Source organism: Saccopteryx leptura, chromosome 2, assembly GCF_036850995.1.
Source record: "Saccopteryx leptura isolate mSacLep1 chromosome 2, mSacLep1_pri_phased_curated, whole genome shotgun sequence".
Classification (NCBI taxonomy): domain Eukaryota; kingdom Metazoa; phylum Chordata; class Mammalia; order Chiroptera; family Emballonuridae; genus Saccopteryx; species Saccopteryx leptura.
In genome coordinates this window covers 370,002,382-370,028,813 of record NC_089504.1, presented here as the reverse complement: position 1 = coordinate 370,028,813, position 26,432 = coordinate 370,002,382, and positions in this window count along the sequence as shown.

The following is a 26,432-nucleotide window of genomic DNA, read 5'->3' as shown; positions in this document are numbered from 1 at the left end:
ATGTTGAGCATTTTTTTTCACCTGCCTATTGACCATCTGTATGTCTTCTTTGGAGAAGTGTCTATTCATTTCTTTTGCCCATTTTTTATTGGATTGTTTGTCTTCCTGGTATTGAGTTTTATAAATTCTTTATAAATTTGGTTATTAACCCCTTATCAGATGCATTGTCAAATATGTCCTCCTCTCCATTATGTAGTTTGTCTTTTTATTCTGTTCTTATTGTCTTTAGCTGTGCAAAAACTTTTAGTTTGATATAGTCCCATTTGTTTATCCTGTCTTTTATTTCACTTACCCGTGGAGATAAATCGGCAAATACATTGCTGCGAGAGATGTCAGAGAGCTTACTGCCTATGTTTTCTTCTAAGATGCTTATGGTTTTATGGCTTACATTTAAGACTTTTATCCACTTTGAGTTTATTTTTGTGCATGGTATAAGTTGGTGGTCTAGTTTCATTTTTTTGCAGGTAGCTGTCCAATTTTCCCAACACCATTTGTTGAAGAGGCTGTCTTTACTCCATTGTATGCTCTTACTTCCTTTGTCAAATATCAGTTGTCCATAAAAGTGTGGGTTTGTTTCTGGGTTCTCTGTTCTGTTTCATTGATCTATATGCCTGTTCTTATGCCAGTACCAGCCAGGCTGTTTTGAGTACAATGGCCTTGTAGTATAACTTGATATCTGGAAGTGTCATACTTCTGACTTTATTCTTCCTTTTCAAGATTGCTGTGGATATTCGTGTTCTCTTTTGGCTCTGTATAAATTTTTGGAATATGTGTTCTATATCTTTGAAGTAAGTCATTGGTATTTTAATCAGTATTGCATTGAATTTATAAATTGCTTTGGGTAATATAGACCTTTTAATGGTGTTTATTCTTCCTAACCATGAGCATAGTATATGCTTCCACTTTTTTGTATCTTCCCTGATTTCTTTTATCAATGTTTTATAATTTTCCGAGTACAAGTCTTTAATCTCCCTATTTAAATTTATTCCTAGGTACTTTATTTTTTTGGTTGCAATGGTGAAGGGGAATGCTTCCTTAATTTCTCTTTCTGACAGTTCATTGTTAGTGTATACAAATGCCTCTGATTTCTGAGTATTAATTTTATATCCTGCCACCTTCTTAAATTCGTTTATCAGGTCCAGTAGTTTTTTGACTGAGACTTTAGGGTTTTCTATATACAATATCATATCATCTGCAAATAATAATAGTTTTACTTCTTCTTTTTCAATTTGGATGCCTTTTATTTCTTCTTCTTGTCTGATTGCTGTGGCTAGGACTTCCAGAACTATGTTGAATAAGAGTGGTAAAAGGGGGCACCCCTGCCTTATTCCTGATCTTAAGGGAATTGCTTTTAATTTTTGCCCATTGAGTATGATGTTGGCTGTGGGTTTGTCATAAATGGCCTTTATCATGTTGAGGTCTGTTCCCTGTATTCCCACTTTGCTGAGAGTTTTGATCATGAATGGGTGCTGGATTTTATCAAGTGCTTTTTCTGCATCTATTGAAATTATCATGTGGTTTTTCTCCTTCTTTTTGCTTATGTGATGAATCACATTGATTGATTTGTGAATATTGTACCAGCCTTGCCTCCCAAGAATAAATCCCACTTGATCATGGTGTATAATTTTATTCATATATTGCTGGATCCGGTTTGCTAATATTTTGTTAAGGATTTTAGCATCTAAATTCATCAGGGATATTGGCCTATAATTTTTTTTCTTTGTGTTGTCTTTGCCTGGTTTTGGAATCAGAATTATACTCGGCTCATAAAAGAAGCTTGGAAGTCGTCCTTCCTCTTGAATTTTTTGAAATAGCTTGAGAAGGATAGGAATTAGTTCTTCTTTGAATATTTGGTAGAATTCAGCTGTGAAGCCATCAGGCCCAGGACTTTTCTTTGTTGGGAGTTTTTTGATAACTGTTTCAATCTCATTTGTTGTGATTGGTCTGTTTAGGTTTTCTGATTTTTCCAGATTGATTTTTGGAAGATGATATGTTTCAAGGAATTTGTCTATTTTATCTAGGTTGTCTAGTTTTTGGCATACAGTTCTTCACAGTATTTTCTTACAATATTTGGTATTTCTGTGGTGTCAGTTATTATTTCTCCATTCTCATTTCTAATTTTACTTATTTGAGTCCTCTCTCTTTTTTTCTTGGTGAGTCTGGTTAAAGTTAATCAATCTTGTTTACCTTTTCAAAGAACCAGCTCCTGGTTTCATGGGTCCTCTGTATTGTTTCTTTAGCCTCTATGTCATTTATTTCTGCTCTGATCTTTATTATTTCCTTCCTTCTACTACCTCTGGGCTTTACTTGCTGATTTTTTTTCTAGTTCTTTTAGATGCAGGGTCAAGTTGTTTATTTGAGCTTTTTCTAGCTTCTTGAGGTATGCCTGTAATGCTATGAACTTTCCTCTCAGTGCTGCTTTTGCTGTGTCTCATAAATTTTGAGTTGATGTATGCTCATTATCATTTGTTTCTAAAAATTTTTTAATTTCTTCTTTGATCTCATTGTTTACCCATTTTTTATTTAATAACATGCTATTTAGTTTCCAAATGTTTGAGTATTTTTCAGTTTTTCTTTTGTGGTTGATTTCTAGTTTCATGACATTGTGATCAGAGAAAGTACTTGATATGATTTCAATCTTCTTAAATTTGTTGAGACCACTTTTGTGTCCTAACATGTGGTATATTCTAGAGAATGTGCCATGAGCACTTGAAAAGAATGTATATTCTGTTGCTTTAGGGTGAAAGGTTCTGAAGATATCTATTAAATCCAGTTGATCTAGTGTGTCCTTTAAGTCTGTAGTTTCTTTGTTAATTTTCTTTCTTGAGGATCTATCTAGTGATGTTAGTGGGGTATTGAAATCCCCTACTATTATGGTATTGCTGTTGATCTCACCCTTTAAATCCATCAAAGTCTGCTTTATATATTCAGGTGCTCCTATATTAGGTGTGTATTTATAATAGTTATATCTTCCTGTTGGAGTGCTCCCTTTATCATTATGTAGTGACCTTCTTTATCTCTTACTATAGCCTTTGTTTTAAAGTCCATTTTGTCTGATATAAGTATTGCTACTCCAGCTTTTTTTCCATTACCATTTGCGTGAAATTTTTTTTTTCATCCTTTTATCTTCAGTCTATGTGCATCTTTTGTTTTAAGGTGTGTCTCTTGTAGACAGCAGATGTATGTGTCCTGTTTTCTTATCCACACAGCTACCCTATGTCTTTTGATCAGATCATTTAATCCATTTACATTTAAGGTTATTATTGATATGTAGTTGTTTATTGCCATTTTATTCTTTAAAACTGTATTCCTCTTTTGCTATATTCTTTTTCTCCTTTGATCTGTTTACAACAGGCCCCTTAGCATTTCTTACAGCATTGGTTTGGTTGAAGTGAATGCCTTGAGTTTTTTTTTTTTTTTTTTGGTCTGGAAAACTTTTATTTCTCTTTCAATTTAAACAAAAGCCTTGCTGGATAAAGTAGTCTTGGTTGTAGGCTCTTGTTCTGCAGTACTTTGGATATTTCTTGCCATTTTCTTCTGGCCTGAAGTGTTTCTGTTGAGAAGTCTGATGTCATTCTTATGGGGGCTCCTTTGTAGGTGATAGCCTTTTTTTTTCTAGCATCTTTTAATATTTTCTCTTTATCACTTAGCTTTGGTATTTTAATTATGATGTGTCTTGGTGTAGATTTCTTTGGGTTTCTCTTTAGTGGATTTCTCTGTGGTTCTTGAACTTTTGAGAGTTTCTCCTGCATTAATTTATGGAAGTTTTCAGCTATGATATGTTTGAACAAAGTCTCTATCCCATGTTCTTTCTCTTCTTCTTTAGGAACCCCTATGATGCGGATGTTATTTCTCTTCATGTTGTCACAGAGCTCTCTTAGATTTCCTCATACTTTTTGAGTCTGTTTTCTTTTTTCTGCTCTGGTTCCATGCCTTCATTTATCTTGTCTTCTAACTCACTGATTCGATTCTCAGCTTCATCCATCGTGCTTTTAATTCCTTCCATTGTGTTCTTTATTTCTGACATTGTATTTGTCATTTCTGACTGATTCTTTCTTATTATTTTGATGTCCTTTTTTATATTTCCTATCTCTTTATTTAGGTGTTTGTAATGACCATCTATTGTTGTTCTACTATCTTTGAGCATCCTATCAATTGTTATTTTAAATTCTGCATCTCGTAATTTGGTTATATCCGACTCATTCAGGTCCTTTTCTGAGGATTTCTCTTGATTCATTTGTGTTGCATTTTTCTGCCTTCTCATTTTGTCTTTATAAAAGTAGATTTTGGCCACTGGAGTCCACTGGGTATAGCCTCTGTGTTCCCTAGGTGTGGTCTGCCTGCAGGCCCGCCACCCCCTCTGCTGTTGCTGCCTAGGGTGTTAGGGTATGGGCGTTGCTGGTGCCTGCCCACTGAGGCTGTTCCTGTGGTTTCTGCTTCTCCTTCATGGGAGTAGCTGTGATCACATGCTCAGGTGTACAAGCCTCAGTGGCTTTGGCCTTCACCCTGCCCCCATGGGTGGTGTTATGCTCCTCCTTGAGGGCAGGGGTGAGCAGCTTTGCTCAGCTGTGGTCTCAGCCTGATTCTGGGCTTTTGCCCTGCCCGGGCAGGGGGAGCCCACTCGTGAGTCAGCTTCAAGCCTTGGCTCCACAGGCTGGGTGGGACTGCATGCCCATACTCAGTAGCAGGACTCCACCTGTTCTCGGCTTTTGGCTCCACCCCTATGGGAGGATCTGGCTCCCAAGTCAGGCAAGACTGTGCTCCTGTGCTCTTGCTCAAGGGCAGGTCTCTACCCCTTTTGGAGCTCCTGCCCTTCTCCACACAGGCTGGATTGCAGGTGGCCCGCTGCTGGGCTTGACCACTTTCACGTGTCTTCTCCTCCCCAGCCGGGCAAGACTGAGCTCACACCTGGACCTCAGTGGTGGCCAGCCAGCTTCAGCCCTTGCTGACAGAACCACACTTCTGCGTCCTGCCGCTGTCTGCCCTCGGACGAGCCCTCAGCAGTGTGGGTGGGGGTGCTGCAGTTCAGACCCTAACACTCAATACTGTAGTCCTGAAAGCTCCCTCCTTCTAAGTGACTCTGCTCTAAGTGCCATGGGGGAGCTTGTTTGGCTGGTGTCCTGCTTCCATTTGCTGGTATTGTTGTTTCCAAGGGAAGTATTCACTTCAGATTTGGGGAGTGACTCTTCCCAGGGGTTCGAGTGGCTGTCTCTCAAAATGTTTCTCCCTGTGCCTCCTAGATTACACTCTCTTTCTGCTACTCTGGTCCTCTCCTCTCTCCCTGACCCCCAGAGCCCCAGGTGAATGGTTGTGAGAGAGGTTTTCTGTGTGGTCCCTTTAAGAAGAATCCTGGGTCTAAGAAGTCAGTCTCTTTCTCACAAACAGTATCCTGAATTGTTTCTGGCTAAATACTGTCCATATGCCTCTTCTAGGCTCTGGGGCTGCAGGCTGGGGTTTTGTTCCTGGGACTCAGGACCCTCCCCTCTTTGCTAAACTCACTTCCCACTACGCAAGTCTCTCCTGGCTGCCATTTGCTCCAGGGAGCCGGGCAGCCTTCTCTGCGTTTTCGCTTTTCCTACCATTCTCAGTATGGCTTCTTCAGTGTTTCTTGGTTGAAAAGTCCTCTTACTTTAGTCCAAAGGTGGTTTTTCCAGATTATGCTTCTTAAAATTAGTTTTTAATCCACTTTGGTTCTGGGAGGTGGAAGTTGGTATGTCTGCCTACTCCATCGCCATCTTGTCTTCCTCCTAATAAATTCTTTAGTTGACCCCAATGCCCTTTATTTCCCCCAGAATCTCTTTCTGGGTTTATCTGTTTTGTTTTGTTTTTTATTTCATTGAGAATCCAGAAAATTGTCCCTTCTCATCATTGTGTAATCATGGGACTGCTTGCCTTCCTCCCTAATTGGACTTCTTTCTAGTAGGTCATTTTATTTCCACTTTTCTTAGTGTCCTAGTGTTCCTCTTCATGAAGTTCTGTTACACTTATTTGGTTATCCCTCAACCTTAGGTACATGTTGTTTGTCTAACAATTCCCTTTTTTTCTATAAAATAGTGTAATAGTTCCTGGGAGTCTAACAGCCTTCTTTTAGTTTATCATAACTCTGTTCTTGTTGGTTCAGTTGACAGTGCTTCTGCTTGTATAACATTTTCAAAAATCTTGTAGATTTATCATGTATGCCATCGTGGATCACATTATCTTTTTATTCAAGTGAGAGGAGTAGAGATAGACAGACAGACTCCCGTGTGTACCCTAACTGGGATCCATCCCACAACCCCCATCTAGGGCCAATCTGGGACCATGCTCGCAACTGAGCTATTTTCAACACCTGAGACTGAGGTGCCATCCTCAGCAGCCAGGGTGATATGTTCAAACCAATTGAGGCATGGCTATGGGAGGGGAAATGAGGAAGAGAGAGAGAGAGAGAGAAGGGGAGGGGGAGGGGTGAACAAGTAGATGGTCACTTCTCCTGTGTACCCTGACTAGCAATCAAACCTGGGAAATCCATGTGCCAGGCCAACATTCTACCATTGAGGCAACCAGCCAGGACAAGGTTCACATTATTAAACAAGATTTTTTCCTGTGCTTTCATTTCTATTTCTTGTTTCTGCTGAGATGGTTGAGTGGATCCACTTGTCACATACTTAATCTCATCAGCAAATGGTTGTTCAGACACACCATTATCCTTTCCAGAGCACACTTTCCTAAGAATAAATCTCATAATTTCATCATCTTCTTCAATCTGGATAGGATGAAAAATTTCCAAACCATCAAGTGTTGATTTTATTTTGATAAAGTGTTTCTTCAATTTTCCTCTTTTTTTCTCATATTTTACTATTAGCAACAATAACAACACACACACACACAAAAAAAAAAAAAAGAAAGAAAGAAAAAGAAAAAAAAAAACAGAAACAAGACTAGGCTGTACCTTCAACATTTTCCTTGGAAATGTCCTCAATTAAATAGCAAGTTTATCATTTACAAAATCTCTTTACAGAGCTGCAAAATGTAACTCAGCAAATTTTCCACCACTGTATATATAACCTATTTCCTAAGTATAGAAACCTTTTTACTATGGTCCTCACTTGCTTTTGCGTGTTCATCAGAATCACTCTTTTTACCATCATCTCTTAAAGTAATCTAAACTTTTTTCTGTCGTGCGCCTCAAAATTCTTCCATCCCTTATCCATTATCTAGTTTCAAAGCCACTTTCACACTTCACCTATTATCATACCTCTAGATTATTTTCACACTTTAACTATTTGTTACAGAAGCACCCTGTGCCTTCCCAGTACCAAAATCTGTCTGGTTTTCCAAGGACTGCTATAACAAATTATCACAACTGGGTGGCTTACAATAGCAGATACTCATTCTCTCACAGTTCTGAAGACAAGAAGTCTGAAATCCAGGTGTTGGCTGGATCATGCCCACTTACAGACTGTGGAGCAGAGTCTCCCTACCAGCTGGTAGTTGCTGGCAACCCTTGACATTTCCCAACTTGCGATTGCATTGCTCCAGCCTCTTCCTCCATTTTCACATTGCCTCATCTGTGTATGTGTTTTTGAATCTTCTAATCTCTCTATGTGTCTTTTGCAAAACTTGTTCTATCTCTCTCTTATAAAGATATGTGGGGTTGACTTTTTGACCAACACAAATGATCTGCAGTAAGTTTTTCTTCTCAGAGTGTTAATCACATTGTTTATTCAATGAAGAATATTGAATAAGCACAAGGTAATATTCACTTTTTGGCCTTATAATGTTATATGTACTTATTTCAGGTATTAGAATATGAACATATCTTCTGGAGGACAATTATCAGTATTTGGCCTTTTAAAGACAATTATTTGGACAGTAAGCATTTCTAAAGACAGTAATATCATTATGCATAATATTGGCAGCATACTACTTTTGCATCTTTTAAATCAAAGTTTGACCCTTATTGATAGCAACATCTTTATTTCTATCTAGAGTACTTCATATCTCCTTTCTTTGGAGGTAGTTTCAATCTTTTCAAATCTCAACTTGTCAACCACCTACCTTACGTTCAACAGAGGATCTTGCCTCATATTTTACCAAGAAAATCACTCAGTACATGTTTCTTAACATTCTCTATAATTTTTTTATCCAATTCATTAAACAAAGTACTTGAACTTTTCTAAGTGTTTGGGATACTTCTGTGAATCAAAACAAAACAAAATAAAAACAAAAGTAAATTTGCATGAGTAGCATTCTAGCAGGAGGACAAACACTAAATATAATAAGTTACTAACATATAATATGTTATATAATGATAAGTATTATGGTAAAGATTAAAGAGGGCAAGGAGTTCCTGGGGTGGGGGGTCAGCAAAGAGTTGGCATTAAAATCAGAGTTAGGATAGGCTTTGTTGAGAAGGTGAAGACTGAGCAGACTTGAAGGAGGCAATAAAATTATATAGGTAAGGGGCAAGAACATTTAAATTTAGAGAAGGAATAGAGCAAAGATCCTAGGAGAAAAGATGCCTGATGTCTTCAAGAACCAAAGAGAAAGCCAATGTGTCTGGAGCAGAGTAAGCAAAGTAGAGAGTAAAGGGGCACTGTCAGAAAGGTAAGGGGTGTGGAGAAGGCAGGTCACGTGGAGTTTGTCAGCAATTGTAGGGACTTGGGTCTTAAATCTGACAGAAATTGGAAGTCATTCTGGAGTTTTGAGCAGAAGAGGCTTTGACCTCTTCTGACATTGATATAATCTGACATTGGTTTTTAGGGGACCACTCTGGCTCCTGACTTAGAGTAAACTTTGGGGGCCAAGGGGAAACAGAAGGGTTATTGAAACAAAAAGGTTAGCAAGCAATCACAGTAAATTATGAGAGATGGTGTTGACTAAAACCAATGTCTCTCTGAAGATAGAAACAACAGAAGTTGCAAATAAGATGTAAGAAAAAAAATGGGCTATGAATGGCTTATGCAGCTGGAAAGATGGACTCATTGTCATTTCAAATGGGGAAGACTGAGGTGGAGAAATATCTGGGGATGGGTGGTTTAGTTCTGGACACAGTTTGAAGGGTCTATTATACAATCAAGTGGATATGTTGAAGATGTAGTTAGATATATGAATATATATATATCCTGAATTTTTAAAAGAGTTCTGAACTGAAGATGCAACTTCCATATTTTTCTAAATCTTCATCTATGAATCTTTTCTTCTATCTGGGCCAGTGCAAGAAATGGTATTCTTCCCAAATCCAACACTAACCTATGTCCTTAATTTTATCCTTTATAGCTTAACTTAAATTTATTCCTTCAATTATTTTCTAATTATCTTTTAAATCATGAGTCTTTGATTCTACTTTGGCTTCTTTTCTGGTGCCAAAAATTGACTAGAGCCTTTTCTATTCAAATTCACACACCTCTACCCACATACGTAAACAGAAAGGTTTTTAACTTCTATTAGTCTTGTTTTGCTCTCTTCCTCAGTTTTTTTCTCTTCCATCGTTCAAGGTTCAAAGTCTGGAAAGAGTTCTCTGTGTTTGATGCCTCTAATTTCCATACTTAAGTCACATCATATTGCACCCCTGAAGGCCTTTCTGTATTGAGATCACCTCTCCTGTCCTAATTATACTGCTCACAAAAATTAGGGGATATTTTAAAATAAATATGAAGCAATAAAAAAAAGCATTTGATTTTTTTTATTAAACAAGAACATCATACAAGTCAAAGAAAGTTGTTTGATTATGCAAATGAGATGCAAAACCAATTTTTATTTTATTGGTGAAAATGCACTTTACAAAAGGTTGATAGTACTGGAGTATCTGCATGTTCCCTGATTCCCTAATTTTTGTGAACAGTGTATTTTAATCATGACCAAACTCAGACTATAACAGCAGCCAATCATCACCTTTCTCCAATTTTTATACATTTAACAGTGGTTCTCAAACTTTTTGAAGTCAGGGTGCATTTAAAATCCTACAAATAATTGTAGGTGCACTATATACAAATTTCTGAGAAATATGTTATAATAATTAAGTCAAATATTAAAGAAAAAATATAAAGTCCAAGCGTATTTTTATGATAATTAAAATAAATACGACAAAATTAAATTTATTCTGACATTAAAAAACATATTTATGTTACATTTTTTGAGTTATGCATTTTAGAATTTATAAAAAAGAGGGGTTAAAAATAAAAAAGCCAACAAAAAGTTATCTTTATATATATATATAGATAGATAGATAGATAGATAGATAGATAGATAGATACATTCTAAGTAAGATTTAGTAAATTCGGCAGGCCCCGGTGCAAATGTGTTAAGTTTTTTCATTTTTGTGTTTATGAGAAACATGAGTCTGATATGTCCTAGTGATTTCTTCAATGTTTGGGCATCTATTTGAAAGGCAAACTCTCATTTTCTCATCAATACATTGAAGAATTCCTCTCTTTTTACTCTTAATTGTGTTGAATGCAAAAACCCCCCACCATACATATCATCTTAACTTTACAGCAAACAAAGGATAAAAGAAACTTACCTCCAGTCTTTCTGGGGAATATGGGGGGTAGTGTAAACAATCCAGAACCACAGATTAACAGCCTTTTACAACCTAATTAGGCAAGTGAGGTGGGGGGTTGGGCAGACTGTCAGTTTACAGCCAATTCCCAAAACCTCTGTCTCCCCAAAATCTAAACTCTAAAAGCCCTGTTGGTTTTTTGGTCCCCAACAGGCACATATTTCTCTGGAATACCATAGGGCACACCTGGAAATCTTGTAGGGCGCACCAGTGCATCCTGGCACACACTTTGAGAACCACTGCATTAGAATGAAGACATAGGTGTGGTCTAAAGGCAATGGCAAGGTTAAAAAAATGGACTATGATGATTTAGAACCAACTGAAAGAATCCTATTGGCTCACTGTTTCAGCCAGTTAGTCCCCTTGCTAGTTTTCAAATACTCCATGCTCTATCTAGCCTCAGTGCCTTTGAACGTCCTATCCTAGAATTCTTTTTCCTCCAAATAGTCACATAGTTCACACCCCCACTTCACCCAGTTCTTTGCCCAAATATGCATATATCAGAGAGGCATTTTCAGCCACCCTGTCTAAACTAGCACCTCTATTACTTCCCTTTGTTTTACCTGTAATTGTTCTTTCATTGGCATTTTTACTACCTAACAATTCATATGTTTAGGTGTTTTTATTTTTATTGAATTTACTGGGATGGCATTGGTTACTAAAATTATATAGGTTTCAAGTATACAATTCTATAATATATTGTCTGTATATTGTATTGTGCATTCACCACCCAAAGTCAAGTCTCCTTTAATCACCATTTATTTCCCTTTTACCCTCTTTTACCTCCCCCACCCTCATTTCCCTCTGGTAATCACTATACTATTGTCTCTGTCTATAATTTTTTTTTTTTGCTTAATCCTGTCCCCTTTTCTACCCAACCTCTTGTCCCCTTTCTCTCCTCTAACAACTGTCAGTCTATTCTTTGTATCTACGAGTCTGTTTGTTATCTGACTTCCACACTGAAATGTAAACTCTGTGATGAGCATTGTCTCCTTTGCAGCTGTGCCCCTAGCATTGGAACCAAGGCCTGGCACATAATAGGGTTTAATAATGCTAAATGAATGCATTTGTTGTTGAGGGATCCTGATAGATTCAATGGCTCTTATGCCCAAAGTGTTGACAGAAAACCTGGCAAATGAGTACTGTGAATACCTTGCCCACCCTCATGGCCCTTAGGACACTACATTGAATGAAGATTGAAGTAAAAAATTAAAGAGAAAACAGGGATAACAAAGAAGCTTCCTTTCCACTTCAAGTAAATCTTATAAAGGATTCATAATTCTTACTTAACCTAAGAGCCATGCCTAAAGTGGAGTTTCCATCATCTCTTTAAGGCTACTCCAAACAAAAACAAACAAATGAACAAACATGATAATTAAAGAGCAGGCTTGCAAAGCATATGTAGTGTCAGAATAAGCTCCTTCCCAGCTACCATTCTTGCCCTTTCAGGAGCCACCATTAAAAATGAGAAGAGGTAATTTAATTTAGTTGATCATGGGGAAGCTGTTTCAAGATTCAGATATAATACAAAAGGCAGGCAATTCAAGTGTAGGAATGGAGAAGTTCTGCTGAGTTTCATTAGAAGAAAGAGAATTGGCAAAGGTGGAGTGGAGGTGAGGTTAGGAGAAGAGTGGAAGAAATTCAAGGGGGTTCTAAGAACTAAGATTACGAGAAAGTAGATGCTGTTTTCAACCTCAGCTCTGTATACAATAAAGATTCTCTAAAAGGCTACCCCTGGTGACCCCATGCCAGTCTGCTCCTTCACTTCCTGCTGGTGTCACATATAAACAACTGATGCATGTGGCTCATTTTCTTTAAGCTTTCATAAGGTTTTGCTTGGTGAGACCATCCCACTGTGTTCATATTCTGTTTACTTACAATACTACTATATGGCAATGAGTCAAAGAGCAATTGAAAGTGGGATGAAAGAAAATGAAAGCTTGTCCTTACCTTGAATCACATATGAGGAGCTGAAATTAGATCTCACCTCCTGGGAAGGTAGAGAGCTGGTGTCACCCAGCAAAGCTCAATCCCCTTAGCACATCCAAAGCCGCATGTCCCTGCCCCCCAGCTTTGGCACCAGGAGTTCCATGGCTGTGCCCAGGATGAAAGCACTGTCCCCAGCTTGCTCTCAGGCAAAGACAGCCTGCTTTTAATTAGGAGCAGGAGCTGTTAGATTTGTAATTATTTTTTTCCTATGTTTGATGGCATGATGTGTGTTACATATTTAATTAAAGAGGATCTAATGAGTACTTCTAACAGGCCTGGGGTCAGAAGAACCACTGCAGAGATTCATGCAAATGAGCCAGGCTTTATGGCTACCGTAGGGAAGCAGTGATGTTGCCCAAAATGGGAGAGTCAGTGGGAGCCCATCAGCTTTTCAACAGTAAAAACCCAAGGCGAGGCAGGCAGACAGGTGGGGAGTAGAATTTGCAGGCTTTGTGTCTGAGCTCATAAAAAAAAGTCTAAATATGTAATGGGGTGAGTCTAAAGTTAAAGAAATAACATGTATAAATGAGCCTTTTGGGCCAATGACCTAGGCCCGAGAGTAATGCAAGAGGACCAAGCTCCTCAGGAACACAGTTTGCACATAAGGAGGCATTTCAGAAAAGAGTGAAGAAAGGAGAGATAAAGTGATATGTGCTAAGACATTTGGGCTTCTATTTTATGCAAAATGGGTCATTAAATGTTTCTATATCATGTGCTGTCTCTGTTATATCACTTGTCTTGTGATATCTGCAGACATGTCTGTGCTTTATTAGACTCCAGACTGAATCCTCAAGCATGAGACCCCCTATCTCTCGGCTCCCATGGCTCCTACTATGCTTCCTGTTATGCCTGGTTCCTACTCCATTCTAACTGCCTGTTGAGTTTCTGTCTACCCTGCCTCGCTGACATTTGATTGAGTGCAAGAAATTTCTTTTGTTAGGTTTTCCACATTATTTTTGTCTTATGTGTGTTAATATGCCTAGCATCTAGCACAGTGCCTGGAATATAGCATGCCCTCAAAAAGTTATTATTAAATTAATAAATGAATGATCCAAGTGCAATTAACCTGATTTCAGGCCAGTCTCAAATTATTTACTGCATTCAAAACAAACAAAGACAGACTGAAAATTTTCCCCTGAAAACATTAAAGAGTTATTTAGATTTTTACTAAAAATTAGTTACTTAGACAAATAGGGAATGATTGCATATTATGCCAGAAGACTTCTTTTTTTTATTTAGAAATTAAGTTTAATGGGGTGACATTGATCAATAGGAGTACATAGCTTTCAGGTGAACATCTCCATGGCTTTTGAACTGTTAATTACATTTTGTGACTACTACCCAAAGTCAATTCATTTTCTGTCATAATATATTTGTTCCCCCACATTCCCCTCCCCTTGGTAACCACTTCAATTTTATCTGTGTCCATGAGTCTCAGTTTATATCCCATCTGTGTGTAAAATCTTCTTTAAAACTTTCTTAAACTAAGATATAGGATAAGAGTTTTAACGCATTGTGTTTGGATCCTAGTTTTGAAAACAAATCAGCTATTAAAGACATTTTTGAGATAATTAGTAGTAGATGATACTGAGAAATTATTTTTGTTGGTATAATAACATTGTGTTCCATAGGAGATTATGTTTGTGGGGGCTCTTAAAAGTAGCTACAAAGTCACCCCATGGAGCAGAGAGGACCTATGTCCCTTCCCTTGACTATGGGCATGTTCATACCTGCTTTGGCCAACAGACTTCAGTGGAAATGATGCTCCCCAGGCTACATCAGAACGGCCTATGAGGTTCCAACTGGTCCTCCTGGAATGTGGTCCTCCTTCCTTTTTTGATACATTCTTTCTCAGAACTCAAATGCCACGCTATGAGATACCCAAGCCACTTGGAGGAGTCACATGTGACTGCTCCAGTTCAAAGGCCCAACTGATCCCAGACATTGAGCCATTCCTAGGTTTATCTGCACAGGCCAGCAGATAATTCTGGCCACAGCCTTTTGACTCCTCCTAGCGAAAATTCCAGGCATTGTGCAGTGGGGCAGCACTCCCTCCGTGCATCCTGACCCACGGAATCTGAGCACAGTAAAACAGTGGCTATTTTGTGCCACTAGGTTTGGCATGGTTTGTTTAGCAAAATTAGTAGCTGCAATGGTCTTTTTCTATTGTTATTGTTTGGAGATTCATTTTAAAGACCTTACCAAAGGGTGCTATTATATTTTTAGCTTACCTTTAAATGGCTCCCCAAAAATGTGCACCAGGACAGCCAAATAGATGGAGGAAATTCAGCAAAACAGTGGCAACTGTCAGATACAGATAGTAAATATGTTGTTATTCATTAAGCTATTTTTGTACTTTCTTGTAGCTTAAAAATTTTTATAATAAAACTTTTGAAGTGCTTTTAAACATTTATCTCTCTCCCCAAAGTTCTGTTTCTCAGGAAAACCTAAATGTATCACTCCCAGATCTCTTTGATCTCTCACAGATCTCTGCCCACAGCCATCTCCCTGCCTGGCGCGCCTCTGCCCCCACCCCCTCCAGGAGCACCGGCTCCCATGCTGTGCTTCCCAGTGAACAGAGAGCAAATCCTTCCCTCCTTTCTGAGACCTGTCATTTCACAAGGCAGAAGAGGGGATTAGGATTGAAATAACTAACACTTTAATATGTTTTCTTTCAAAATAATGACATAAGTCTTAAAAGACTTTCAAGAAATTACTAAGATTATTAAAACAGAACGGAAGACTTTCATTAAATTTAATATTTATTGGTTAAATTAAAAGACTTTTTTTTTTTTGCATTCCAAACTTAAAGTTTCCAAATATAGAGTATTGTTCTCTATCAATAGAAAACAAAGCATTTCTCCAACACGTTATAGGGCAAATCAAGCCAAAATATAAAAATAAAAAAGGAACATTAGAAAAGGCTTTGGTCAAAAAGCGCATTTGCTTCTATTCTGAATCGCAACCCTAGGCTCTTCCCGTGTAATTCACTCCGATGCTCCAGCCCAGGCCCAGCCCCTGGTCACTTCCGACCAGCTCTTTTTCTCTGCTTTTTAAGGCAATGGCTCCCCTGAGGAGAACCAGGGGGACCTTGGAACACAATTCTATTGTTGACAAAATCTCTTACATTTTTTATATTTAAAAATATACTCCTCCCTATGTAGCTACATAAACTGAATTCTCTCTGATGATACCACCTCTTATACATTCTTTCCAATAATAATACAAAATTTTAAAAATAATAACAATACAGAAGCTAATTTTAATTGAATATTTACTACATGGTGGGCTTAGGTTATTCTCTTGTATTAATTATTTCAGTTAACATTTGCAGCAATCCCATGAGGTACACACCACCATTATCACCATTTTGGAGACAAAGAGACTGAAGAACAGGAACAGGGTGGTTGAGTAGTTTACTCATTATAACCTAGCTAGGAAGGGACAGAACTAGGTAGGATATACCAAGTAGTGTGACCCAAAATTCCTGTTTATAACCATCATGCATTATTGTCTCCTCTGGAGACCTTCCAACAAGCTCCATTTCTGTGCTCCCCATCCCAGAACCAGAAAAAGGGGTCTGCTTATGCACATGGCAACATCCAAACCAGTGTCTCCCCACCATCGTCAGACATCTGCTAATTTTTGAAGCCTATATCACATTGTCTTCATTATCTCTATGGCTCTGGGACACACAGTATCTTTCTCTCTTTCTCTCTTTTTCTGTTTCTTTTTGTGTTTATTTTTAGTGAGAGGGAAAGGAAAGAGAGACAGAAACAGACAAGAAAGGAGAGAGATGAGAAGCATCAACTCGTAGTTGTGTCACTTTAGTTGTTCATTGATTGCTTCTTATATGTGTCTTGACTGGGGGGCTCCAGCTAGCCAGTGACCTCTTGCTCAAGCCAGAGACCTTGGGCTCAAGCTGGCAATCTCAGGGTCTTGACCCTGGGTCCTCAGTGTCTCGGGTTGATGCTCTATCCTCTGTGCCACTGCCTTGGCAGGCCTCAATATCATTCTTGACTTTAATCTGTGAATGCCATTAAATACTTCTATGATTGTTCCCTAACCCTATATGCCAACATTCATGCTGATGATCATGTAACCCTAGCATCTTCAGAGACTACTTGATCTTCTTATCGTCACAGCCACATGGCCCCACCCCTCAGAACTCACTCTTCAACCTCTAAGGTCTTGAACGTATAACTGTTCCTTTCTGATTTCTCCCTCCTCGCCATACACTTTCCTTCTGTCTTTACTTCTACTGACCTGGATTTTGTTTTAGCCATAAGTTCCCACAACCATTCCTTGTTCCCTTGTAACTTGTTATCTCCGTTCTTAGCTCACTCCTTTCCCCGCGAATGCTACCTGTGCAGTCACTTCACCACCACCCACAAATGCCTTGCTCTCTCTGCCAATTTCTTCTTGACAGCTCTCAGCTTTAGGAAACTACTTTTGCTTTTTTCATTTACCTTTCTAGGCTGTGACATGCAACTGGAGAATTTTATGAAAAGATGTTTAACCTTTGTTATCCAGGACTCATTTCAATTCAGTATTGTCAGCCTTTTGATCTCATCTGAAATCTCATCTCCTGCCTATCTCAAACTAACCCCCCAATCATTTCTCTGGAAGTTGCTTGAAATCTAGTTCCTCACCCATCCACCGCAGCCACACTCCAGCAGAAGACCCTAAGTAGGTTCACGTGATCTGCCAGTCACCGAGAATGCCTAATTTTGCTCACCTTCTCATCCAAAGCTCTTCAAGCCAAAGCAGTCCCTTGGTCTTAAGACCAAGCTCACCACCTGGGTTCCTTCTTCACCACTTCCTCCTTTCTTAAAGATCTTGTCCTACAAGAACTCTCCCCATCTTCTGTCTTATAACTTTAATCATGTTCTCTTCTCTGGCCCTTTTTGCTCTATTTACAAACAGATTTATAGCTCTCATCACCCACAAAATAAAATGTCCTGCTCTCTTATTATCCTATCTCTTACTACATTCAAGCTGCTACCCTATCCCCTCAACAGAATTGTGTGCACCCCCCACCTTTAGCAAAGAGAACCAGATTTATAACTTAACCATCCCCTCACTAATGAACTCTGCAACGTGGTTTTTCCTCACCCGTCCCTCCCTCAGTGTTCTCCCGAGGATACCCATGATCTCTGAATCACTAAAGCCAATGATTGTTTCTTAGTCTTTAATCCCCAACTTCTCTTAAGCACCTGATTATCATCTACATACATTATAAAATTCTATCCTACATGGAAATCCTTTCTCTCTCTCTCTCTCTCTCTCTCTCTCTCTCTCTCTCTCTCTCTCGTCTTTTTAATACTTGGTCCCATAAGATCTCTACCCCTTCTCCCTTCCCTAACCTCCTTCAAACTGCCACCTTTCAGTAAATTTGTATGTTTAGCCCCCATCTGTTTTCTCCTGGTTTTTTGGCATTTCCAAACCTTCCCAGATGTCTCCATGAATTGCACAGACATTTGACTCAACATCTAAACCTGGACCCCAAAGAGAGCCTCTTATCCAAACTAGCCTACTCCTGCTTGTTGCCAAGTGCACTAACTTTGCCTCAGCAATCCCCTCCTACTGAACTATGTAGGTCCCGAGTATCCTGACGGACATCAATAGTACATACAATGCAGTTCTCATCAGAATGGGCCTCTGCTCCAGAGACTTCAAAATCTCCCTACTGGCATGGAAGCAAACCTGCTCTTTCCAAACTGGCAGCCAGGTCCTGCCATGCATGCTCTTGTGCACCACAGTGTCTCAGCTTTCTCTGTTCTTCTATCATTACTTTATTTATTTATTTGCTCAGTAAATGTGTGAAGATTTTAAGTCTTCATGGGTCTTCAGTGCCTCTGTAACACAGCAGCACCTCTCAGCACCCCTCTGAACGCTCTGCGGGAGAGGGCAGCGGCGGAGCCCTGGGCTGGTGCCGCGGGAAAACACCTGAGAATCCGCGCTGGGCAGATGTGGCAGCTAAAGTGCTGCGGATAAATCGGATAAATCGTATCATTGACGCAAGCTTCAATGTTCTCGTCTGTAAACTGGGCATTTGAAGAAGCAGATGAGATAATGTAAGCATGTGCCTAGCACATAAGGAACATTTTAAGTGCTTCTTACTTTTATCTTGTCAAATTGCTTTATAATGGTGGACTTTGGCTACTTCAACCTAGGCCCCACCCAAGAACCTATATTCCACGCCCACTTCATAGACAAGCTTATATAACAAGGGCCTAACCGGCTTCTCATCAGGCACTTTTCACTGTTCTTGGTTAGAAGAATCTGACCAATTGATTTCTGTAATCTCTTACTTTCCTCGAGGCCATTTGACTTAAGTAAGTAAAACTCTCCCAAACCAACTAAAACTAGAAAATGAGCCCTTGGTTTTCTGAGCAGTCCAATAGAAGGCCAAGAACTTTTTTACTAATTGGAGATTTCCACGGTTGTCTTCTCAGCTCTGACTCTCTGACCCAGCCGACTGAGTTTTTTCTGAACTTAGAATAAGGTAGCTGAGTTCTTGTTCTGAATCTACCAGGAGGCCTTTGTGTGAACAGGGTGAAGTACATTTATAGACCTTAGTTTTCTCAACCTCAAAATAAAGACAATAAGAATTCCCCCTACCCTCACCTAAAAGCCTAGGGAATAATGCATATTACATGTTCGGTAAATAATTGGTTAAATGAATAAGTGAATACACAAATGAATAGCTGCTCTGAAGGCCAAATGAGTTATTAGGAGCAGTCAGACTTTGAAAACTGAAGCTATAATTTAAATTTATGTTTTTAAATAGAAGATGATGAGTACAGCAACCGCCGAGGGTGGAAGACTGAAAGAGCTTCCTTGTGTTTCTCTGACTTCCCCAACCGCTCAGCCTCTCGTAGAAGCCTCCCCTGAACACTTTACAAGCGTGATGTACACAAGGAAGAACACAGCAGCCATCCTACCAAGTAGTTTTGTGTATCATGAGCACATAGGGACCTAACTAAATATCAATAATTTTTCCAGAATGCCTGTTACCAGTTCTTTTTAGCATTAGATGAGGCCAGGGAGTGAGGCGGCTCCTATCCAGTCTGTCTGCTCTCCCTGTGACCCTGTCTGCAGGCATCCCCCAGGGGAGCCTCAGCGCTTGCTCGGATTGGTCGGCACATCTCACCCCCTAGGCTGGGAAGCAACGTCTGAGTTAAACTTTGGCACCACAAACTCCACAGTCATAAATTTCACTTACATCTAGTAAAACAAAGGTATCCAATTAAACCCATAATCCTATAAAGTTGCCAGCAATCAGGCTCCCAGTTTCAAATGAAGATGGACAGGTGCACTCAATCAATACCATCAAGGTTATAGCCTGCAGTTTGTAGGCAGTTTCTACATCGAGTCTTATGCTGTTCCCCACGCTGTTTGTGTTCTGCCTGAGTAGAAATAACAAATGTTCTTGCTCACTCTTCCATTACACTGTGCTGTGCACGTGAGCATGGCTGAACCCTGAGGCCGATCAGATGCAGGACATGCAGGAACAAAGTCCCTTCCTTAGTGTATAGCCCTGTCCTCTGCCTGTAACCACATAGAAATGTCATTTTTTATTTTTTTTTTATTTTTTTTTATTTATTTATTTAAAAAAATTTTTTTTATTTATTCATTTTAGAGAGGAGAGGGAGAGACAGACAGAGAGAGAGAGAGAGAGAGAGAAAGAGAGAGGAGAGACAGAGAGAGAAGAGGGGAGGAGCTGGAAGCATCAACTTCCATATGTGCCTTGACCAGGCAAGCCCAGGGCTTCGAACCGGCAACCTCAGCATTTCCAGGTCAACGCTTTATCCACCGCGCCACCACAGGTCAGGCCCGAAATGTCATTTTTTAAAATATAACCTTTTCTCTTTTCTTTCTTTTTCGTTCATACTGGCACCTGACTCCCCTGCCTCCTTCTCCCTTGCAGGTCCTCTCCCTTACTCATTAAGTCCTCAGGACAATGAAGTTCTGATCAGCATCAAATAATCTTAAGAAACAAAGCCTCAAGTCGGTTCACCACAGTGACAGAGTTTCAATCAAACTAGAGATACATCTAGGCCTCATTTGTGTTTCAGCTCCAGACCCAGAAAAGCTTCAAAACCAGATGATGCCATGCCGTGGCTGAGATGAGGACCAGATGCACTGAGTGACTATCCCCTGCCCTAGCACTGAGCTGTCAGTAGATGCATGACCTAGCCCCCTTAGTCACGATGGGTAGTGGTTTTACCCCCAATATAACACATACCTTGGAAACCATCAGGGAGCCAGTTATTTGAGTATTAGCTCACCTGTCTCAAGGTGTGGTCCTTTTCCAAAGATAACCCTTACTTTCTTTGCTGCAAGTTCCTGTTTGTGTCTGACTGGGATCCGATGCATGCAAACAGATGGGCCCCTGTAGTCTGGTAACACACCCCAGCCTTCTCCCCTGTGTGTGGATGGCAGTTTCCTGGCCAGATGACAGATTTAGACTCCCTGGCCTAGAGGGGGCCAGGAGACACTGGTGATCTCCTCAGCCTGGCAGGGGGTGGGGACTCTGCCTCAAGGGCTGCCTCTGACCTTTACACTGATTTTCTTGGTCCTCTGGCCACCACCACTGGCTGCTGCACACCAGGAACAATTTACACTATGTGGGGTTGCTATGGTTATCCAATTTACAGAGGATTTGGTTTAAAGCTAAACACATTTGAAAACTATGAAATAAAAGTTAATCAGTTCACACTGACCAGGCAGCGGCCCTTTGAGACTATAAGCAGGAGAGCTGTGTGTAACTTCCAGCACCTTCCTCAAGGCTCACTACCGTCTCATGTGTGTCTTCTTCCTCCCTGTCCTTTCCTGTGGCCACGCCTTTCTCACCTTCCTTCTTCTCTGCCTGGCTGTCACTCTTTTCTCATCCCTTCATCAATCCCTTCTATTGTTCTCTTGTCCCTCCCACCAGCTCTTCACTTGACCAGCATATGCTATATGCACATCCTAGTCTGCCCAATGTCCACCCCTTTTATCCCCCACCCTGCCCGGTATACACAACCCTTACCTGATGGTTCACCACAAGAGAACTTAAAATGTTGCCTTTATTGTACTCTAATTGTTTCAACAATAAAGTGTCTATATTTGTTTCTCAATAGAGTTCCTTGACTATGAATTAATATTTCTCAAAGTTGTCTTTGCCTCTTTTATCAATTGAAATATTCATAATGGAAAATTTAAGCAGTCAGGGAAGTATATCTAAGAAACACATATAGGACTTGTTATTTGTTAGAATCAGTAGAGCTTTCTGTAGTTAATGACTTCTTGCTCCACAAATTGCTGCTAGAGTTTCTAGTTGGACCTTCTATTAACTTCTCTGATGTGGACCTCTCCTGTTGGCTCAGGTACTGCCTGGCATTTGCCAAGTCTTGTTCGTTATCCTAGAGCATGAGTGATTACAACATATAGAAGAAATGTTTCTGGCATCATGCTTGTCTGATTCCTGCAAGTAATGACATCAGGGAGGTAGAAGGCTTTGGAAGAAATTCAGGCCTATTTCTCATGTAAGCATCTATGTTTTCCTCTTTTGGGTGATCACACAACTCCTGAAGTTGAGGGAAAAGGGTGTGCAGGTAACATACCTAAGATTGCTAAGATTGCTAAGGAAATGAAACCATGTGGCAATATTCTTTCCTTAAAAATCATACAACTCACATTTACACATACACACTATTATATATATTCTCATACAGACATGATACTACTGAGCAGTGGAACTTGTTTCATAAGACTAACGGGTCAGATGATCACTCTGGAAAAGAACATGAAAAATCTTCTTCTATACTTTCTACCTTTCAGCAAGGCTGTGCACAAGGATCAGAAAATAAACCCTACCTGCCAAAAAAGAAATGCAAAAATAATAATAACTACTAAATAGGCTCTCAGACACCAGAGACGTCCAGACTAGAACAAATAGCAACCGAAACTATGGTCTGAGTGCTTAAGCTGGTGCGTCCGCCTTCATAATTTTGTTTAATTTTCAAGACAACCCCATGGCTTGAATGTTACTCTTTTTCCCATCTTGTAAATGAAATGTCCTAGGTGGAACTGAGACATAAGCTTAGGTCTTCTGACTCTGCAGTTCGATTCTGGACCCCGCACCATGCTGCCCCTGCCTGGCTTGGAGGGACAGGACACCAAAACGAACTAGTGACCTGTCATCTGGCAGGTGGGCAAACAGATGGCATTCAGCAGACTCTGCCCCAGAAGAGGGGCAGAGCGGCTCTGTCCTCTCCTGCCTCGCCAAATCTGGTTCAGGGATAAACCCCACAAAAAAGGTAGGCTTCAGAGAGTGCGGATAATCCCCTTCAGACAGTGGATGGAAAATATATAGAGATATATACTCTGTCATTAAAATAACCCCATTTTTCTAAGCTACTAATAGGATTATTTGAAATGTTTAAAGTAAAATCCCAAAGCCTGTTATTGGTTTGCCAAAGAAACTATGTCTTTTCTATTTTTTTTTTTTCTAATCCCTCTATGAATGTTGATTCTGAGTCAGGCAAACCTGTGGCCCTGGTTTCTTGGCTGTGCCAGTCACTCCACATGAGAGCAGCCTTGAGTAGGTTTCACCTGCACTGGGTCCCTCAGGATCAGTCCCTTCCTTTCATTACCCTCTTGGCCACCCTCTTTGCACCACCCCCAAATCCAAAGTGCATCACAGGCTAGCTTGAGCAAGCCTTCCCGAGTCACCGTGCAACACAGACACACTTTTACTCTTTCTCCACTAGCCACTTGGGTCCCCAGCCTGGGCAGTAGGAACAAGTTGGCGTCTGAAGGTTATGTTTTAAGCACTCTTAAAGTCACTTCAGGTTATTATGGTTCCCCCATCAATTAGATTTTAAGGAATTGGAGGAGTAAAGCAGATTTCCGTTTCTTTATTCCGGGTTATTGCATCTCTCTCAGTTCTCCATCACCACACCTCATGAAAACCCTCTGCATTGGCACATGCGCAGTACATAGTACTGAGTGATTAAGGACAAGGGCCAGGGTTAGAAGTCAGCCTTGGCAGAGAGAACTGCTTTCAGTCTGAAGGAGAGATCACAGGTACAATTAGTCAACACTGATCATCGTTTTGAAAAAGAATATCCTAGCAGATAAAGATTGAGGAGTGAGATGCACAGAAATGCACCATTGAGAGTGATCAAACATAGTAAACACAGGCTTCCAATATGTTTAAAGAAGTTGTTAACAAAATGCACAGCAGAACACCTCTCCAGATAGATAAATAGCTCTCGCATGCTTTTTCTGCCTCTTGTCCTCTGCTCATCTCTTCTTTCTTTCCATTCTTCACCCTCCTGCTTACCTGTATGCCTTATGCCATAGCCACTTACTATTACTGAGACTAGACTTCACTATCACCTCCTTTGTGAAAACCATCCCTACCCATTAACTGCACTGCCCACACCTTCTTCACCTTCACTCACAACTGCACAACTATCCCTCCCAAATCAGAGTTTCTACAACACTTTGAGTTTGGTCTACTTGTTCTCCTCCTATGATTAGTTCTTTATTTTTCAAATGACCAATGCCAAGAACCTACGGTAAGGTCATTGAGCACACACTCAATGAACTTTTAAGCTATGAGAGAATTAACAAATGACAGAGTGGATCAGACTAGTCAGTCGATTTTCCTCTCAGCCAGGTTTTACCTGCACTTGTCATTCTTCATATGTTTCTACCCTAAATACAAACTGCTAAAAATGGAGTCCCTTCATCCTTCTACCTGGTGCATCCCAGGCTTTGCAAATGATAATAGGAAAGTACAGTGTAATAATGTGATAGTACTTATTTTTCGGACAGCATCTTCTCCTGTAATCTCATGTTAGGCATATACATGAACAAACACTAGCATGATGTACTTGCCATCTACCTAGGTGGATGGTGAAGTCCTCTGTGGGTTGTATTTGGAGGGTTAGGCCATCGGTCTGAGAGGTATGGGAGGAAGGGTTTATGTTATGGTGAAAGAGACATTAGCATAAGAGGGTCACTAAATTGACAATGGAAAAAATGCACTGTTCCACATCCTAGAGCAATCAGGATGCCCTAAAATGAGAGATTGGCAATAATAAGAAAAGACACTGAACACACTCTACCTCACTTCTGTCATTTCCCTGGGTCAGGCTGTCCATGGAAGCTGTATCTGGGGAAAGCTCTGAGCAAGTCTGCTGCACTCTGATACTTGCCTCCTCAGACCCAAAACAAAGAGCAAAGACAAGATGGCAGCCTTGCTAAGCAGAGGTAGGTGAAAGTAAAAATTCTAAGTGGGAAAATAGGGGGTAAATGGACAATGAAAACTTGTAAACCAAAAAGCATTTGGGGGTCTAGAAGGGACACCAATTGTTTATGAGCATTACATTTTTCCCATCAAACATTAGATCAAGGATGTCACCTTCTATTTGGGAAAATAGAGACTACCACACATAAAGTCTCCAATCCTTTGAACATCAAATCTAAAAATCTGTTTTCCCTTTATCTTTCTTCTTCCCTCTGTTACAAGTGAGCCTCCAGTCACTCATGTGCTCAAGTGAAAAGAGAAAGTTATCCTTGATTCCTCCTGTTCTTTCATCACTCTCAGCAAACTTACTTGCTCTCTTGAGTGTGTCCACAAGCTCCACCTCCACGGCCATAACCCATATCAGGTCAGCAAACGTCTCTTTCCTGAGCTAATGCAACAGCTCTCTCACCAGGGTCTGCTCTCTTCTCCAGGCCTCTGATCTATTCTCCACGCAAAAGCCAGAATGAGCTTGTCAATCTCCAATTTGTATAATATCCCAGTTCTCCTTAAGACCCTCAGATCACTTCCTATTCTACTTAGACTAAAGTCCAAACTTCTTACTATGGTTTTTCTAGTTTTTTGGGATCCAGCCCTTGCTTCTCTTTCCCAAATGTAGCCACACTTCTTGTTCACCAGCAAGCAGGCACATTGGACTTCTTATGGGTCTTAGAAAACACCATGCTTTCTAATCATTTATTAATGACTAAAGTAATCTCCCCTTCTGTCCACTTTACTAACCCACATTCATCTGTAAACCTTCCCTAACCACTCAATCTAAAGTAGACCCATTCTATATTCTCTCCCATATTGTTGCCTTGCTGTTTACCATAGACTTTTCACAGCTTATAATGATTTGACTTGTGTTTATTTACATATTCTTGGATCACTCACTAAAATCTAAGCTTCATGAAGTCAGGCACCATCTAGGACAGTTTTGTTCACTGGGTTACCCCAGGGTCTCTTATCATGCCTTGTGGATTTTGGTTAGTTACTTTGTTTAATTGAACTATAGTAATTCACATGAACTTAGAAATAAAATGGGAAAAAAGCTTCCAGGCAGTGAGCAGATGGAAATTTCAGGACAGCGGTTCAGAGAGTACATGGAAGCTCTGCCCTATGCATCTTCCATGTGGCTGTCCCTGAGTGCTATCCATATATATATAATATAGATAGATATAGATATAGATATAGATATAGATATAGATATAGATATAGATACACACACATATATACACTCTAATGGCCCTTCTGACATACTCTGAAACAGATATTTTAATTGCAATAAAAGAAGCAAAAGCAGTGAAGGATCAGCTAGATGTCTTTCATCTCTCTAAGAAAAAAACCGTACATTGAGAGGAGAGATCCAAGATGGCAAAGTAGACAGAAGCTGCACTCACCCCTTTCTATGACCACATCAAAGTTACAACTAAGTTTTAGACAGTCAGCTTGGATAACCATCTGAAGACTAGCTGAACAGTCTTATGACAAAGGATCTACAGAAGAAGCCATACCAAGAGTGGTTAGAAGGGTGAAGATGTGTAAAGGTCGGCCCTGCACCCATGTGTGGTGGTTAAAATCCAGAGGGATATCTCAGCT